The following is a 17865-nucleotide window of genomic DNA, read 5'->3' on the forward strand; positions in this document are numbered from 1 at the left end:
AAACTGACCAGCAGCAGAAACAGGAATACCTCTCCAAAGGGGAAGCACAGAAATAGTCCAGATGGCCAGAGCAAGGCATGCAGCAAATCCACTGCTGGGCCCTCTTCTGCTGGGCCCACACTGCTCGGTTTATGGTACCACCCAGTACAGCAGTGCCCCACAAGGACACTGCCTGCCTCCAGGGGAAGGATTCTAAAGAACATCAGGAAAAATAATTAAAAAAAAAATCAACAATACATAAAAATAATAATAAAAAATTAAACCAACAAAAAACCCTCTGGTATCTGGTTCTGCTAAAGAGGTCCTACCTTAGACTTTTGTCTTAAACTGTTATAACCTTTTTCTTCTATTTCAATTTGCACATTTTTTCCTGGTCCCCTAATAAAGGAAAATCTCACCTCCATGGAACATTATCCAAAACATTCTTACCTGCTTCTCAGGGTCTAAATAAAGCCTATTTCAAGAACCTAACACTTTCTTCCCAAGGGAACATTTTCAGCCTAAAATCTAGTCAAAAAGAATCTTGGGTGCTTTACCTGCTTCTGCTCCCAAACCAAAGGGAATAGTTTTACAACCAGTTTCTCTCATTAACTGACCTACAACATTCCCCTACGGAAAGCAGAAAGGTGACACTGCTCAGCCATGGTGACAGGACACCTTCTCTCCAGGATCTTGGCATGATTTCAAGGTCCTCTCCAGCCCCTAACATTCTGTGATCCATGTTATAGGACATGCAGCTGGCAGGCGATGCCTGAAATATGCCACAGACACACAAATCCTACAGCTCATGGCAGGCAATGAAGTCAGTTTGTGAATAATCTTGAAGGCATTACTGTAACTACACACTAACACTTTTACATCCACACAGATACTAGCAGGAGAGTGGGAAGTGCCCTACTCCCCAAGCTGGGTGAGTCCATGCATAACACGACAGGCAAGAAGGTGAGGTCTTGTCAAAAACAAACATGAAATCCAAAGAAGCAGGAAGTAAACAGTGACACAGCCAAGCCCATGGCTACAAGCCTTCCCCTCCTCCTCTTCTGTGGAGAGGAAAGAACGTGGATTGCAGCATTTCTGCCAGCTCCAACAGATGGACAGACTCAAGGAGCATCAGCTCTGGTGATGAACCAGTTGTATTTTTTAAAATCAAACAAACAACAAACAGGTTGTCCCATGCAGGTCCTACAGCACTGTGTGTAAGCAGCCTCTGAAAGAAGGGAAATGGTCAAATTGTCAGGACTTTTGCTTAAAGAAGCTGCCAATGATTCCAGACAATCCCCACTTAGACTCTATAGAGTCAAAAGCCTGAAGCCAGGTTTAAAAGCCATCCTCTCCTTATTTAGTCATTTTAGATTGCCACTTCAGTGACGTCCAAAGATTGCTTTGCTGAGGGGAAAAGATTCAGCAGATGATTTATTATAGGAAGAAATGAAGACAAATGGTGCACTACTAACAAGGATTGGCACCGTACCAAACCTTAACGGGCTCACTAGAGCGATCCGGGGCACTGGCCAGCTCTCATCTTGCCCAACCTAAGGCAGCATCTGCAAGTTTCTGCTGACAAAATGAAGGGGAACGGCTTCAGTTCTGCAGAGCCAGAGAACACAGCGTCTGTGTTATTCCAGTAACAGTGAGTCCACGTGAAGGAGGTAGGCTGTGTGAGAAATGGAGCTTGGAAATCAGAAGACCTGAGACCAGCCAAGACACAGTAACAACCAACTTCATTTCGAGAGGCACCATCCACTGCAGTTCCTGCCACTCACACGGACCAGTGTAAGCTGTAGGCATACAGAGGAAAGCTAACAAGGGCAAGAGCGAAGGGCTAGAAAAGCCACAGGGTGTAACTCTGCAAACCTAAGCTCACCACTGCCCTCAACATTTCCTCAAAAGCCCTCAGTGACTACACAAAGCCATGCTTCTGGCTTCCTGCCATGCCCCAAACCCCAGCACAAATCCAAATTCCAGCCGTGCTTTGCATTCTGCTGGCTCCAGAGATGGCCACACAGAGCAGTGGCCAGAGCACACACACATGGCCTTGGGCAGCTAAGGCTTCCAGGAGCACACATGACGCTCACCATGTAACTCAGGCACAGCTCAGCACTTCACTGCTACCTGCTGCTTTGGTCAGCCTCTCTCAAATGCTTCCTGGGCCTGCCCAGCTGACACCCAGGCCGTTTTCTCCCATAACTCTTGTCATCCACGCTGCTTTAAGCAAATGCTGCTGCTGACAACAGTATTTATCCATGTAATGGGTGGCAGAGGGAAAGGAAACTGGAGTCACTTTGCAAAGGGAGTAGTTTTTGATTCTGAGATAAAAATACCTTCCAGCATGGCCCTCTGTGCCATAACCATTGCTTGCCTCACCTCAAACCTTTTAGGACATGCACTCAGCTGAGTGTAACCCTATGCCTGTGCAAGAAGACTGACAAAGCCCTGCTTCTGCAAGGCTGCTGCTGGGGGACACTCACTGCTTTGTGCTCCTGATTGCCCTCCAAACACACCAGAGGCTCAAGCTTAGCATGCTGCCTGCTCTTCCATTACACACCCGACCTGGTGTACAGAAGCAACAAGGGAGTCTGCCATCAGGACAAGCAGCTTCACACAACTGTTAATGAAAGCAGACTTGAAACATTTCTGTAGGAAAGGAGAAACCCCACCATAAACACAGCCACAGTGACATGCTCACTACAACCCCTAAACCTTGGTCATTGGTGCTTGAATGGCAAACTTAGCCTTGCCCTGCTGCAGATCACAGAATCATAGAAAGCTGCTGGGAGGCTGACTGGATTCATAGAATTATAGAATTGTCAGGGTTGGAAGGGACCTCGAGGGTGATCTAGTTCCACCACCCCCCCCACCACCACAGGGAAGGACACCTCACACTACATCAGGTTGCTCAGAGCCACAGGTCTTCTGATTTCCAAGCTGTGATTAAGTCCAGTGCAGTCCTCGCATGCTCTTCATTTTGGGCTCCTCCTGGCATTTTAATCAAGCATCACCTTTGTGTTAGCACACAAACCTATTTCTTGATACAAACTGACTACTAACAGCTTCCTCCTCTGGCAGCTGCAATTCCCAACATCTGTACTCTGTAGCTGCTTTCTGAGATGCACTGTTCTAGAGAGCTGCAACAAAACACCCACAACCCAGAGCTTGAAGGTAAATTCACCAAAAAGGCATCTCAGACCCGAGACACATTTCTGCTTCCCTCCTCCAATGTCAGAGTACCCTGGAATGCATAAGCCATGCTGTTCTTAACACAGAGGTACCTCCAACCATCTAAAAGAGGCATCAAAGCCATGTTTTGCTTTTTGTTTAATCCACAATGTAAGAACTATAAAAATGGTGGAATCAAACATAAATCAAAAGCATGCAGCAGCTCTTTGAAGCACAGGGCTTTGAACCAGCAACCAGGGTGCTCATTTCAGTAAGAAATGTCATCCCCCATCACACTGGGGGAAAGTACCCAAACACTTTTGCCCGAGGATCTGTAGAAGAGAATAGCTCTGCTTGCTTCACACATGCCTCAAGTTCAACTACAAACTTGGCATCATGGAGTTAAAGCAGTGAGGAACAGCCTGGAAAAGCTGAGCAGCTATGAAAGCTCTGTGCTCCTGTAGCACTATGTCCCATTGAATCCCCCCACTCACGTCAATGCCCTGCCCTGTGAGAGCATGCTAGGACTGCACTAGGTTTAATCACTGAGCATTCAGCACAAGCAGAACTGACTGCAAGTAAACAAATGGAAATGATGTCAAAACAGCCAAGGTTCTGGCAGATCTTTCAGATGGACTGAGCTGAGAAAGAAAATCCTTTAGTGGTAGCATACTGCAGCAGAAGGTGAAATTCAGCTGCAATCATCAGCAGAGTACTTCTTACCCCTTGTATGTGCTCAATGCTCAAAAACAACAGGACAGCAACGTTTTCCACTTAAGGCTTAAAATGCTGTAAAGATACCAAAACACCTCCTCATGCAATGGAAATGTCTTTATCTTTGTTTATAATACAAGCTGAAATTAAAGGGTTGATATTTGGATTAAACAGAAAAATGTATGCTGTATAAAGTTAAGCAATTTGTAGCAGCAGACTTCTCAAGCTCTTCAAATGTAGCCAGACCTACAGATACCAAACATCTGCTGTGATTTGGCACAGCATGCCAGGAGACAAAAATGTCCAGTGACTGACATCACCCACCTCACTCCAACTGCACTCTGCAAAGCTACTGTTAAAATACACCCAACACAGAGGTGTTTGAAAGAGTCCAGCCATGCAGAGTAAGAGGGCACCAGCACGGCAGCTCACATTTCATGGGCTTTACCCAAGCAAACACGGTGATTTTAGCTCTTTCTGCATGGTTTCTCTGCTTTGTTGTTCTGCTTTGCTGTTGAGGAGCAGCAAGTGAGGGCTTCTGTTAAAGTACAAAGACCATTTGTTACAAGTTACCAGAGCTGCTTCTGCTACTAGCAAATGTTTTACAGGAGAAAATTACTTAATTATTTAGAGATGCTTTGTAATGCCTTCTTACAATTAAACAGAAGACTATTACTAGGTACCAAAAGCAACCAACAGGTTAGAGTTAACTCCCTGATCACATGCAAGCCTCTCTTCTCAGCTGTTTGTCTGCACTTCAGGTGGGATGGTCACTGTACAACAGGACTCCTCTTTATTTGTAAATCATCTTGCAACAAACACTAGAACATTATGGTTTCTCTAATCCACTTTATGTCCAGATTATTACTCCATATTCTAAATCATGTTCTAAAAGCCCCTGCTGTTCATGGATAGTATTGCACAAGAATGTGAGAGGAGCACTTGTGAGGCAGGAGTGTTTTAAATCTCTGAACAACTGACACGCTGCACTGTTACCACATCCCAGTTTATTCTGACTGCACTTTATCCTCCCTTAAAGTCCTGTGTTAATTGTCTGGACATTCTATTTTCACTTACAGAACAAAGCAATATTGTTTGTAAAACAATGAAGTAAACAGACTATGAACCCACTTGGGCTCAAAGCCTGAGCCACTCAGGCTTTAAAGAGTGACAAGGCATTAAAGAGTGACAATATTTAACACACACAGCAGCCTGCAGAGCACTGCAGGACTGCCAGAAGTGAAGTGACACACAATGTTCTATTTTAAAATTCATAATGGCATAAAGGACATGGCAGACCAACCCTGGTAGCCAGGCAAATCTTCAACACCTTAAAGAAGAAGAAAGTTCTGCTTCTTCCTTTGAAACTGATGTGCAGTATCTCCTGGATCATGTGTCCATGATGGCCACTATTGGGAAAGGAAGTCCTGCAAGCTGCTTAGATCATTCTGAAAGTCTCTGAACAACTGATTGCCAACTCCAGCAAAACTGTTCCTCTTGCAGAGAAAGCCTGTGAAGAAGAGAGTGCACTTAAATTACCTCCCTTGAGTGGGGCTGCTTGGGGACTGTTGGTAACCATCCTTTCAAACCACAAAGGAATAAGCTCTAATCAAAAGTGCTGAGAAAAGAAACAGCTTTTGCTTTTTGATCCAAAAGTTCAGTAGAAGATTTCATCAGCCCTTTCAGAAGCAAGGTGAGCCACAAAAGGATGGAGCTCCTCTTAAGGGCCCACATGATACTTTTGCTAACAAATGTCAGAGGCAAGGACTCCTTACATTCTAGAAGCATTCATTTTCTAAACCAGCAGCATTAACTCTGGGAATATTGAATGCAATGCTTGACCAGAGCTAAGAATTCAGTGAAGAGATGCTTTCTATTTGTGAACCTCCAGGCCTTACGCCTGTGGCAAAGAAGACTAACAGGATCAATTTGCCCTTATCTAACCCAGCAGAGCAGTCTTTGCTTGCCCATGCCCTTGCTCGCTGTGCCGAAAGCTTATCCCATGCACTGTGGTGCAGTGCTGCAGGCAAACGTGCACCAAACTGAGCCAGCAGAAACCACTCTTGGAAACACTGAAGAAAACAAAATATCATCAGAACTTTTAACTACTTTAATCCTTTAATCATTAAAATCCTCATACTAACACATTTTTACTCTTGCCTAAGTGATGGGAATGTATCTCCTCCATGCAGTGATGGACACATATCTTCACTTCTGGATGTTATGGAGAGATTTATTTCAGATACACACCCAGAATAATTTTCTACAAGATCTGACGAGCCAGTGGTCTAGAAAGTGGAAGCAATACTAGGGGATTAAAAGCTGCACAAGCTGCCTATGCACCAAAAAAAAAAAGTTTTAATCTAACTGCACTAACACTTTAAAGCAAGCATGCACTTTCTGTCCTCAGCTGAAATCAGTGTGGTGAAGCATTCAAAGACCTGCCTGAGACAAAAGTTCCCATGACCCCATAACCTTTCCCACCCTTCAGGTAAAAATATAACCTCAATTCTGCTTTTAAAACACTAACCATCTGTAGGAGCAGTCAATACACAACAACTAACAAGCTTAATCTGAATTCTGTCTCCTGACAATGCTTAGATGGTGTGAACAGACCCAGATACTTCAGCAATGCAGTCTTACAGTAAGCATCTATGAAACCAAGCAACTTTTGTGACAACAGCAGTAGCAACACAGTCCCAAAGCAGATCTTCAGGGGGGTTTAAACTCTCTTTCAGCTGAAAGCAAGCATTCCTCACGTTTGGCTTTACTCCTCGAAATTACTGCTGTGGCTGCTTCTCATTCTGCACTCTACACTGCAGAGTAACTGGACTGAATGCACACCCCAGTGAAACAGGATCAGAAAGCTTTGCTTCCTGTGTCACCAGTCCTGCAAATGGAAAACATTGCAACACTCCTGGATGCTGAGATCACTCATGCAGAAAAAGTGCTCCGAAAGGCGAACCACCAAGACTCACAACTTCCAGAAGACACAGATGGAATTTCAGGTCTCTCATCTTGCCACTCATGGCTTCAAACTGTATTCTGACAAGCTTTTTGTTTTTCTTGAGTTTCTTTTTCTTTTCTTCCTTTTTTTTTTTAAATTTAATACAGGGTTTAAAGTTTGCCCTGCCATAAAGCCAAGCCAAACAAAATGTACTAAGATAGAAGGTGGGGCAAACTGCAGTAGAGGGGTCTGAAACCAAGAGCAGGAGTTCCAGAGAGACCACACAGGATTTGAACAGCATACCAGAAAGCACTCTGGGGGACAAATAAGAGGTAACAGAGCTCAGTTCTTGGCTCCTGCTGATTTTTAATTTCAGCAAGAGCCAGAGGTTTCTGCCTTGCACCAAGGAAAGATCTTACTGACCAGCTGACTTGCAGCATGTCCCAGCTCTGTTTCGTCTTTGTTGCCAGGGTTGGGGAGAACCAAAAACCACACACTGATCTTGAACTAGCAGTGCCTCAAAGTAAGAAATGCTGGAAACAATTAATGGATCAACTCTTAATCCCCTGGCCCTATTTCACCACTTTTACTAACAAAATGGGCATTTGGGTATACTTTGGATAAAAATTACCAAGTGAACTAACTAAAAGGGAACAAGTTAGGTTTTGGATTCTTGCAGTGAGTTGAAGTTGAGCTGTGTTACCTTACCATGGGATGGGATAAGAACTCAGTCACAGTGCGTGGATGCCACTGTCACAACTCACAGCAACTTCCTAAGCCACTGTAAACACAGCCCTTGAGAACTGCTGTGCCTTAATCTCGGTGGTGGAAGAGCCTCTGTAGAGAAACTCATCCTTTTGGTAAATACAATTCAACATAAACCTGCCAGGAAACCTTGGGGGGCTGAGTAATTAAAGCCACGTCAACCTACAGCAGAGCAGGCCCATGACACAGTGCTCTGAATTCTGCTGCAAATGCTGAAACTACCCTGAGGTCAGCTACAAAGTTCCAGCAGCTCAACCAAAACCTCCTGTGTACCTCAAAGGAGAGATGAGAGCAAGCCCTGCTGTAACAGGGCCCAATTCCACTGCTGCCTGGTTGGAAATCTGCTCTGTCAATAGAGTCACTGAGAATTCCTAAATGGATGGATTTGAAATCACCAAGCCCAGTTTTTCTTTAATGGCAGCCCTAGTTAAACTGGTGTAATTTCAAATACAGACTAAGATCCAAAAGATAACGAACAAGTGAGAGAAAGAGAGACAAAAACAAAGGCAGAGAAAGGTCTAGCCAGGGAAATAAAAATACTGTATCCTGCCAGGAACACTGCTTGTAGCTTCCAGACAGGAAACTCTGCCTCCAGAAAGACCATCAGCATCAGGAGACGGCAAAAGTACCACAAAAGCCACCTCACAGCACAGCCCGGAGCACAGTGGAAAAGGAACTACGACCTCGCTAGCCACTAAACACATCCATGCTTGTGAACACACAAGGGGAAAGTTTAACCTCATTGATGGTTCTTTGGAGGAAAAATTAACAGAAAGGATTCTTCCAGTCCTGCTGAAAATAAATAAAAGTTAGAGCCCATTCAGCAGAGCTGAGGCAGAAGGGCAATGCTCTAGCAATCTGCACAGGCAGACTGCTCCGGCATCATGGACCATGCAAACACTCGATAAAAGGCACAAAGCAACAAAGTTCAATGTTTGTTCGAGTCCAGCTGCTGCTGTACCTGTGCTGGAAACATGCCAACAGGAGCAGTGCTTCTGCCAGCACTGTTATTCCTCCTCCAACACCACCAAGCACCTATGCCAAGCAATCTGCCATGTCAGCACACAGCAGGGTTGAGCCAGCTTCACGCAAGCTTCTCCAGACATTTCTCACTAACAGCAACATAGTGTCACTGTAACAGACTGGGGACCAGGAAGAGCTTCTCTGTGCAAGAAACACAGACCAAATGGCTAGAAAAGTTAGTGCAAACCCACCCACTCTTGGCTTTAAAGACTTCTCCTCATGAGTTTTAGTCCTCATTAATGGCATCCAAGCACAATGCAAGCCAGCAGAGTCTGCGACCCCCTGCAAGTCCCTATGCAGTAACCAGAGGCCTTACAGACTCTGAGTTCCAGGGTGCTGGTGAAGCCCTGCCACATTCTGGATTGTCAGAATGCTTCTCACCAAACCAAGCCTCACAGGTGCCCTGCTGTGCTGAACACATTTATCAAGAGCATACATAGCAAGTCAGAAGAAAAGGGCATGAGATCTGTGGTGATTTTGCTCTGGCTGAGCAGTGCTTAGGGGCACACTCAGTGAGCAGCTGCCAGAGAGGAGAGAGGGAAGTGTGGGTCAAGGTGGATGTGCACTGTTCCCTTTACCCATGGCTTTTAAATCCCAAAGCTACATTGCCAGTCCCCACAACATGGGGAGTATTTCTGAAATACAACCCCCCTGCCCTCAGTGCTTTGCAGGAAGGATTACAGAGCCTCTTTCCCCCTCCACACCCCCCACATTTCCACATGCAAACTCTCACATTCTACCACATCTTTAAATACACTGTTGGATGTTTTTTACTCTCCACACAGCATCACCTTCAACAGCTCTTCCTACACAGCTATAGACACATTCTTAGATAGGTCCCCTTTGGCCAGCAGAGACATGATCCACTACAAACAACTACAGGCACAAAGAAAAATATGAAGGAAGTAGAATGCAATTTCTAGAACAGTTCCTGTACCTATTTTCTCCATCATTTCAAACAGCTAAACACTTTCTAATGAGTGTCTCCAAACCAATCTGCATTAATTCAGGTGCCCTTGTGGGTCTTAAATAGTGATATTGGCAACATGCCTTCAACTAGATCCTTCTCAGTGAAGCTTCAAAAAAACCCAATGCCTTAAGTCAGATCTAAAAAATTCCTAGACCACACACATCTGGTAAACTGAATTGCCTCAGGCCAAGAGTTCCTGTTAGCCTAAACCTGGGACAGTGTCTTCAAATGTCAGGATGACTTTTCCCTTTAGAAAGCAGAGTAAATATTTTTTTTAAACACTCCAAAAGCTTCTTGTTTATTTTTTAAAATCAGCTGCAATCCTCCAGCTTGACTGTGAATCCTATCACAGTGACAGCCACAGTTCTGCCCTGCTGGCCTTAAACATAGCTCTCCCGAGCTGTCTGCATCCAGGTAATTCTTAGGTGAAACAAGCATCTCAAATGGAATGGAACAGACAGGCCTTCCTATCTATTTCCAAGTAAAAATATTTGTTTCATCAGCAACAAGAGGCAGTCCTCCGTTCATCCCAAAAACCAAATGCCACTTTCTCTGGCAGATTATGCATTCTCACAGTGCTTTAAATCCTTGCTTTCCTTCTACTTGCAGGTTAACCATTATGAATTTAAAATGGCACTAGATGATTACTGATATCTTTTCTGGCTTATCTAAAGCTAGGGTTGGGATGGAAATAAACTCCTTGAGCAATACATGTAGTTTGCTTCTGAAAAAGGCCTTCAGTGGGATCACCAGCAGAGAACTGTTACTGTAATCCCAGTTTGAAGAGCTAAAGGTATCCTGCATACCAGCAGTACTAGGCACACACACTTATAAAACCACCTGAGCTGGCTGCAATAACCAAGTGGGACCATCCCTCCTCTGTCAAGGACATTTTCTACCCACAAGGCACACACCAAGCAGCAGGCCACAAACCACTCACAAGGATTCCCCCAACTCTCTTTGATTCAAAAATGCCGTTGCCACTGCAGCCAGAGCAGCTGAATGTGCAGGAAGCACAGCCTCAGCCTGGCTCTGCTGACGTCAAAGCCTGCTCGCCCGCAGGTGCTTTCTGAAGTAGGAACAGCGCAACGGAGACTTCATGCAACTTGCAGCCTGGATCCCTGAACTGGAGAACTAATGCAGAGCAGGAGGAGGGGGATGACAAATTCAGTTTTTCAGCAGGAGACTACGGCTGCATCAGGCACAGCCTCTCCTGTGGCTGGTTCATTCTCCTGGTACATTCTCCGTATCACAGGGCCAAGGAGAGAACAAAGCAGTGGTGCTAAGAGCTGAAGAGGTCAGCTGAAGCAACCAGCTCAGCAGTGACAAGAGAACAGGCAAGGCAGGAAAGTAGCACAAGCCCTCAGCTAGCACACCTTGTCCCTGCAGGCCACCCAGCCTGACCCAGACAGAGCAAGGGCAGACAGCAGTGCGTTTGTCTCTTCCATCTCCAAAAACAAAACAGATGCCTCAAGTAAGAGATATGTGAGTTATTCTAAAAGCAGAAACTGCAGCCAAAGCTAACAGTTTGTATGCTCTGAAGATGACTTTAGACTAAGGGATTCCTGAAACTGCCTGCAGATACCATGCCCACAGTGGTGGCAGAATACCTCATGCTGGCTGGCTGGGGAATGAACAATACTGCTGAAAACACCTCAAATAGGAACTCAAAAGCCTCCTGTATTCACTCGGCTTTTTACAGCTACCAGGGATCACCTTTGTTGCAATACACCACCACTAACACTGATTTTTTCCTGGGAAAGCTCCCATTTGCTCCCAGAAAGCCACACAGGCACATTCACAAGCCTGATGGTTCATGTCACAGATCCTCAAACCCAAGCCCCTGCACCAAAGACCACCTCGCTGCACCTTGCAAGCCATCTTACATGCCTTACTCTCAGCTATCCCCACACACTCACAATAAAAGGCTCTTCACTTCTACCAGAGCTTGGCATATAGTAAGCACCACATCACACAGACGATCCCTCAGAGGGGACAGCAGGAGCTGGAATCGATTTAAACCAGGGATTTTACAAACCTACAGACATTCGAAGACAACAGCACTTCGCTTCCACAGCCACTGACAGCCCAACTCCGTTCCTGAAGGAAAACCAGCTCCTGGGAGAAAGAAAAACTGGCACCTGACAGAGAAGCCTGTTACCCACAGCCCATGGTAACACTGGAATGCAAACCAAACCCAGAGAGCTTGGTGCTCAAGAAGGCCACGCCTGCCTCTAGATAACCTGGTGACACTGGGACACATTCCCTGGATTTAGCTGCAGTGTACTCAGAGCCCCTGTCCCAGCTCACTGGACTGTGACCTGGACAAAGCTGTATTTGCCATCTCCCAGAAGAGCAGACCGAAACAAAACACCTGAACACAATTCCATGCAAAACCCCAGCTACCACGGCTTCCTTCTCCTCAGCTCTCAGGATTACTCCGCAGGTATAAATCCTAGGCTCTAGTCCCAGCCCAGATCTTTCCTCTGGCTATTGAGAGAAGTTCAAAATACAGGGTATGTTTTCTCAGGGGGTGGAGGGGGAGGAAACAGCCAGGGTAAACAAACTCCAGAACTATTTAAGATTTCAAGACTGGAGTATTATCCCCAGCTCCATTCTTCAGGCAGTACAGAACTGCTGACAGTGAAGGTGAAACCTGTGTGCAAGAGCTGCATTTTTTTTTCCCCACTAGTCTGCTTTGTGACACAGGAGTAAAATTCCATAGAATGAAAACTAAATGTACTTCTCTAAGCTTGTTATGCTGCAATGTGTGTGGTTTCCTTGCATGAGACAAATGAATCATACACTGTACAGCTGCCAAAAGAATAAACCAGGCCCAAGCACTGCTAGTGCACAAGGGTCCAAGGCAAAACCTTCAGTCTGCTCCCACTGCAGGATTAAATTTCAAAATCAAAAAAAGTTAACAACTTCACCCAAAAAATAAGGCACAGAAAATGTCAAAATAAAGTTCTAGTAGTCTAAAAGTGACACCTTTAAATCATATTTACATAGAGAAGTTGTTAAAATATGAATTTTTATGGTTTGATTGTTAGTTACAACTTCAAGTTCATGATTCAAACCAGTAGATCCTTCCACAAATTTTACTCACTCTGAAAAAAAATGGCCATTTTTTCAACATTTCTGGTCTATTAAGTCTGATTTAAGTAAGGAGGGTTTGTAGACTGTTCTCTAACCAATTATACAATACTGCATTATTTTAAAAAACAAACAAAAACCTGTAACTGAAAAGTTACTTTAAAAATTCTAAGCTCTTTTAGCTGCTCTTTCCCTCCTTTCTTCTCAAGCCTTTCTCCTGCTCATATCTTTCAAGCAAAATCCTCATTATCAGCAGAAGTATTCATGACCATTCCTTTCTGTCCTTATTCCTGACCCTTTTGATTTTGCAATCCCACTGTTCAGCCTCAGCCTCCAATCATGAAAGCTGTCAAACCCTGGGCTGAAGGAACATAAACGATTCCTCTCTCTTTTAAAGCTGCATGCAGCTACAGAAGCAGTCAGCTGCAAGCTTTTACCAGCATTATTAAAGAATTCTTTGAAGAGCCAAACCTGTTACCCAGCAAAAGCAACTCCTCACCTTGGAGGCACGGCAGTTGTGTAACAGAGCCCTGCAATGGAACTCAAGACACACTCAGAAGCACAGAATCAAAATGGTTAGAGAACACAAATAATAAATGCAACTAAAGTAGCACAAGAACCTGCCAAGTCATCTCACACAGCACAATGCTGTCCAAGGAGGAGCTGTTCCATCTCACCTCACAAGACTGTCACCATTTCCTTATGCTAGAATACTTTGACTCCAACCAAAGCGATGCTGAGCACAGCCTTTGGGAAGGACTGCTCGTCAGGCTGACATCCTCCAGACTGGGAAGAGAACAGCTGCACTCCAAAAGACACCACTTTGTTTAACTTGCAGTTTGGACACCACTGGAATAGTTTATATCTGCCCACACTTCCCTGTTAGCAGCTTCAGCTACGTTTGTGGCTTTTCAATGGAACAGGAAAGAGTTTGTGTGGGACACAACCAGCGAGTCATTAAAACTTGACAGCTTGCCTTGTCTGGGTACAATCCCTCTCCTTTCTGTTTCGTGTCCTCCAAGTGTCTGTGACTGGCACAGTCACTTCTGGAACCACAGCCCTAGAGGATTGTGCTGATAAAACAGAAGGGGAGGAGGGGAAAAGGAGAAAGACAGAAGAAACACCAAGTGAGTGGAGTGAGAGATAAGCTACCAGGGAAGTCACAAGTCTCTCCAGCTGGCATGCTGGTACTGTTTGTTCACCAGTTCCACCTCAGCAGTGACACCATGGCATATACATTACCGAGAGCAGGAGAGGTGGGGAGGATGTGACAGGGATTGTTCTCAGGACAGTAAGAAAGCACAGGTTTTTGGAAGATGCCCTTTTGTCACCAGGTACTCCCTCAGCTCCGTGTAAAGCAGCTGTGTGTGTGACACCTCCCCCCTCCTTCAGTTTAGCTTGGTAACAAAGAGAACCACCACACACGTTTGGGTGATGCCTGTTTCAGCATTCACCATAACCAGGGGTTCTACTTTAACTTTCCATCTGAATAAGGACATCTTTCAGAACCCTTTACATTTGTTTAGGCTACTAAGATATATCAAGACAGTTCAGCTACCCAGGCTTTCTCTAACAACCTGGACAAGAACATTTCTGTGATAAGCAAGATGGTTTTCACATGGAGCCAAGCATTCCCTGTAGTGCACTCAACTGCACTGCAAACCAGCCCAGCATAGCCACGCCACAGCTGGCAGAACTGCACAGCCAGGCTGCCATCCTCACCTCACCAGTGCTAAAGTGGTTACAGCAGACACCACCTTATGCCACCTGCTTCTGAAATACAACATTCTATAGGTAACAGAGGTCTACAAAGCCACACCAAGAACTGTTTGGACATTTAACACTGCACACTGGTGTGCACAAAAATTAAGGACACCAGAGTGCAAGCTATCCACAAAAACCCAAATCAACATCCCACTGGACTGCAGTTGATGCACTGGAAGGCAATGCAATGGTCCAGGTCCAGCACATCTGATGGTTGGATGCAAGCATCTAATCCTCGCCACCACTTCCAGGGGCAGCTCTTTCCTCTGTCCACAACAGAGATCCAACTGCCAGGGTGCTGCAGGCAGATGGGTAGATGAAGTGAGGCCAGCTGCTTCTCACCCAGGCAGCTGGCTGCTTACTACAGGGACAAATTGGGAACACAGTACCAGGACAGTGAAGCTCAGTGAGACTACTGCTGTTTGCATCCCACTTAGTGCTCCAGCAGCCATTTCCAGCTCTTAGGGAGAAGGGCACCAAGCCAGGTGGAAAAATCCTAAAGGCTGGGTCTGGCTGTTGAACTTCCTGTTAGATCAGAGACACACTGATTTCTCTGGAACTGGCCTCATTCCATGGATGGCTCCTTTTCCCTTCCCTCTGAAACCAGGCCTCATACCTTACCATTGCCCATTCTCTGCTTTGCAACAATATACAACACTGAATTCACAAACACAGGTCCAGAAAATACTTTCACCAGGCATGTTTAAAAAACATGACCAAGAGCACTCCAGTGAAATCTTCACAGGGATTCTGCAATGAAATATTGTTTTTTTTCAAATTTGCAAAATGGGAAACAAGAAACCAAAGCTGAAACTGCCACCCAAAAGAGGGTTAAGATACTGCAGGCTGCCAAAGTTCTAATGCTGCTGTGTGTCTGTATAGGATTGTACAGGTTCAAAACTGCTGAGCACTGACAGCAGCAGCTGCCCACAGATCAACATGGGGATGCAGGAAATTAAAATTCTAAGGGCCCTGCCCAGCACCACTCTACAAAAGAGGCTGCCACAGACTCTTTGCCTTCTAACATTTCTTCTAGGTTTCTACCCCAGCATGCTCTGATTACAGTAGTTGCTGTCTAGGGTTTGCATGTTACCAGCATTTCTTTCCTGTTGGTAGGGCAGAAGAATGTTCTCTCACACTAAATTTATGATTTAGTAACGTGCAGACACCAAATGAGAAGACTTAGCTAGAGTTACGCAGAATTAACTTCTCTGAAACTTCTGTCTCATAAATTATTTGAGTTGTATTGGCCAATGAGTTTTAAAGAGGAAGACAGCCCCACAAAGCTGCCTCCCCCCCAGGAGATACAGTGTGCTGCAGTGCTTTGCAAACCAGAGCTTGGGGGACACATTTCCATGGAGGAACACAAGAAAGTGAAATAAATCCTGAAATAGATCCGTACTCCTGCAACAACAGACATGGGATGAGAGCTGAGGGCTGTCCAGGGCTAAGATTCATTTAACCTCCCCAACCCTCCTTCCCCAGGAACCAAATCCACATGGCACTGCCAGCCCAGATGCTAGCCAGTATTCAGTAGGGGCTGAGGATAACACCTGTGGGCAGCCTCTGCTTTTCTTCTGCCATTTCTTTTGCAAATGCTCAGTGTGGCGAGCCAAAGACACAGGTATGGCAGGAGGGAAACAACAGTGGTAAACAAGAGGATCTGATATGAAACAGTTTAAAAGCAGCTGTTTAAGTAGCTTCAGCATTCACCACCCCCCAACCTCCCTATCTAAGCACACAACCTTTTCTTCCTGCTCTTCCTCAAGGTTCACACTTAGCCCTTTCCCTTCTCCCTCCACTGCCTTTCCTCACTACCTCTTCCGGTACTTCTTCTGAACTGGCATCAGGCATCTTGCAGGCCTGTCTCAAGCCTCTTGACCTGGCAGAGAACCAAGAGAGAGCAGAGGAAGCATTTCCCCCTTCTCTCTTGGGTCCCTCATTACTGGCTTGATGCCTGCCAGCTGGAAGAAAAAGTGTAAGAATCTCCCAACAGCTACAGTGGCTGAAAAAATCTGGCTGCATGTCAAATACTCAGAAGTGTGGGTGCTACACCAACCAGGCTTTAAAGACAATGCTCACAACCAAGTTTTCACAGTGAAAGAACAAATATGGAGCAAGGTTTGAGGAAGGGGAAAATCCTAACACTCTTGAACACCTGGACTGTCCCATCTCTCATTTAAGAGGAGTAAAAAATAACCATGTGAAATACACACAAGGCAGCTATTCAAGAAAAGGCCTTTCCACAAAACATTCCTAAGAGAGCCCAAAGTCAAATTGTGTTCACTCAGGATGTCACAGGACATTGTAAGACAGATGCCTAATTGCATATACAGAAGAACAGAACCAGGCTGTAGCCCCAACTAGATACCACACTAATCACTTCCACTTCAACTCTGGACTGAAGTATTTCCCCCCTCACAACCATAAACAAAAATAGCCTACAAGGAAAACAAACAAACAAAAACACAGCCCAAAAAAAACCCCAAACCTTTTTCAAACTGCATCTTGAGCAGATACGGATTTTGTCATCACAGTGAATTGCCAGCACTCTTTTTCTCATTTGCAAAGCATTATTAAAAGTGTAGTAACTCTCTTGGAGCACGCTGCATGTGTCTCAGCTGACACTGCTGTCTGTTTCAGGGGCTTAATTCCAGGCTGCAAAGCTCTGGCCCCTGCAGGTGGCCAGTAAAAAAGAAACATTAGCCCAATGCCTAATTTCTATCCTTCCCCAGTCCAGGCTGTGAAAGGAACTTGGATTTGGTTTGCTTTTGTTTTGAAGGTGGAGGGGGAAGTTGGACCTGTCAATCACTGCATCAGCTGCTAAAAGGAAAAGAAAACAAGGATACAGCAGGGGTACTCAGATACCTCCTAAACATTTCACCACGTGCCCACAGTTAAAACAGGTACCACATTGTGGCTCACAGGCAATTCCCCTTTCTGTGTGTTTCTTTACAGCAACCCCTACCATTCTGTGATGAGAGCACAGGAGTTCACTAATCATGGACTTAGAAAATGTTTCTCCCAAACTGCAAAAAAATTGCTGTGAAGCTGAGCTGAACTGACAAATTTTAGGAATTCTGTTCTTTCCAAGAGGCTGCTGAAAGCACTGTGTTACAGACCATAATAATAAGGGAGTAGAATTGAATAAAAGGTTTTGAGAGCAGACCAAAGCAAACAAAAATAAGCATCAGGTTTTTGTTAAGTGTGTGTTTAGCACTTTCAGACACAGCAAGAGTACACAATGGGCAGCCTAAGAGGCTGGGGAAAGCAGTCCTCACAGGTCAGCTCTGCACAAGAACAGAACTACCAGGGAAGTGGCCAGTGAAATGCCAGCAAAAGCCCAGCAAGTCACAACTTCCAGAGCATCCAACACTGCAGCTACAGCAAGGACCATGGAAACAAACGGGAGCCCAACATCTGAGCTGTA

The sequence above is a fragment of the Indicator indicator genome, chromosome 12 (genome assembly GCF_027791375.1).
Source record: "Indicator indicator isolate 239-I01 chromosome 12, UM_Iind_1.1, whole genome shotgun sequence".
Taxonomy (NCBI): domain Eukaryota; kingdom Metazoa; phylum Chordata; class Aves; order Piciformes; family Indicatoridae; genus Indicator; species Indicator indicator.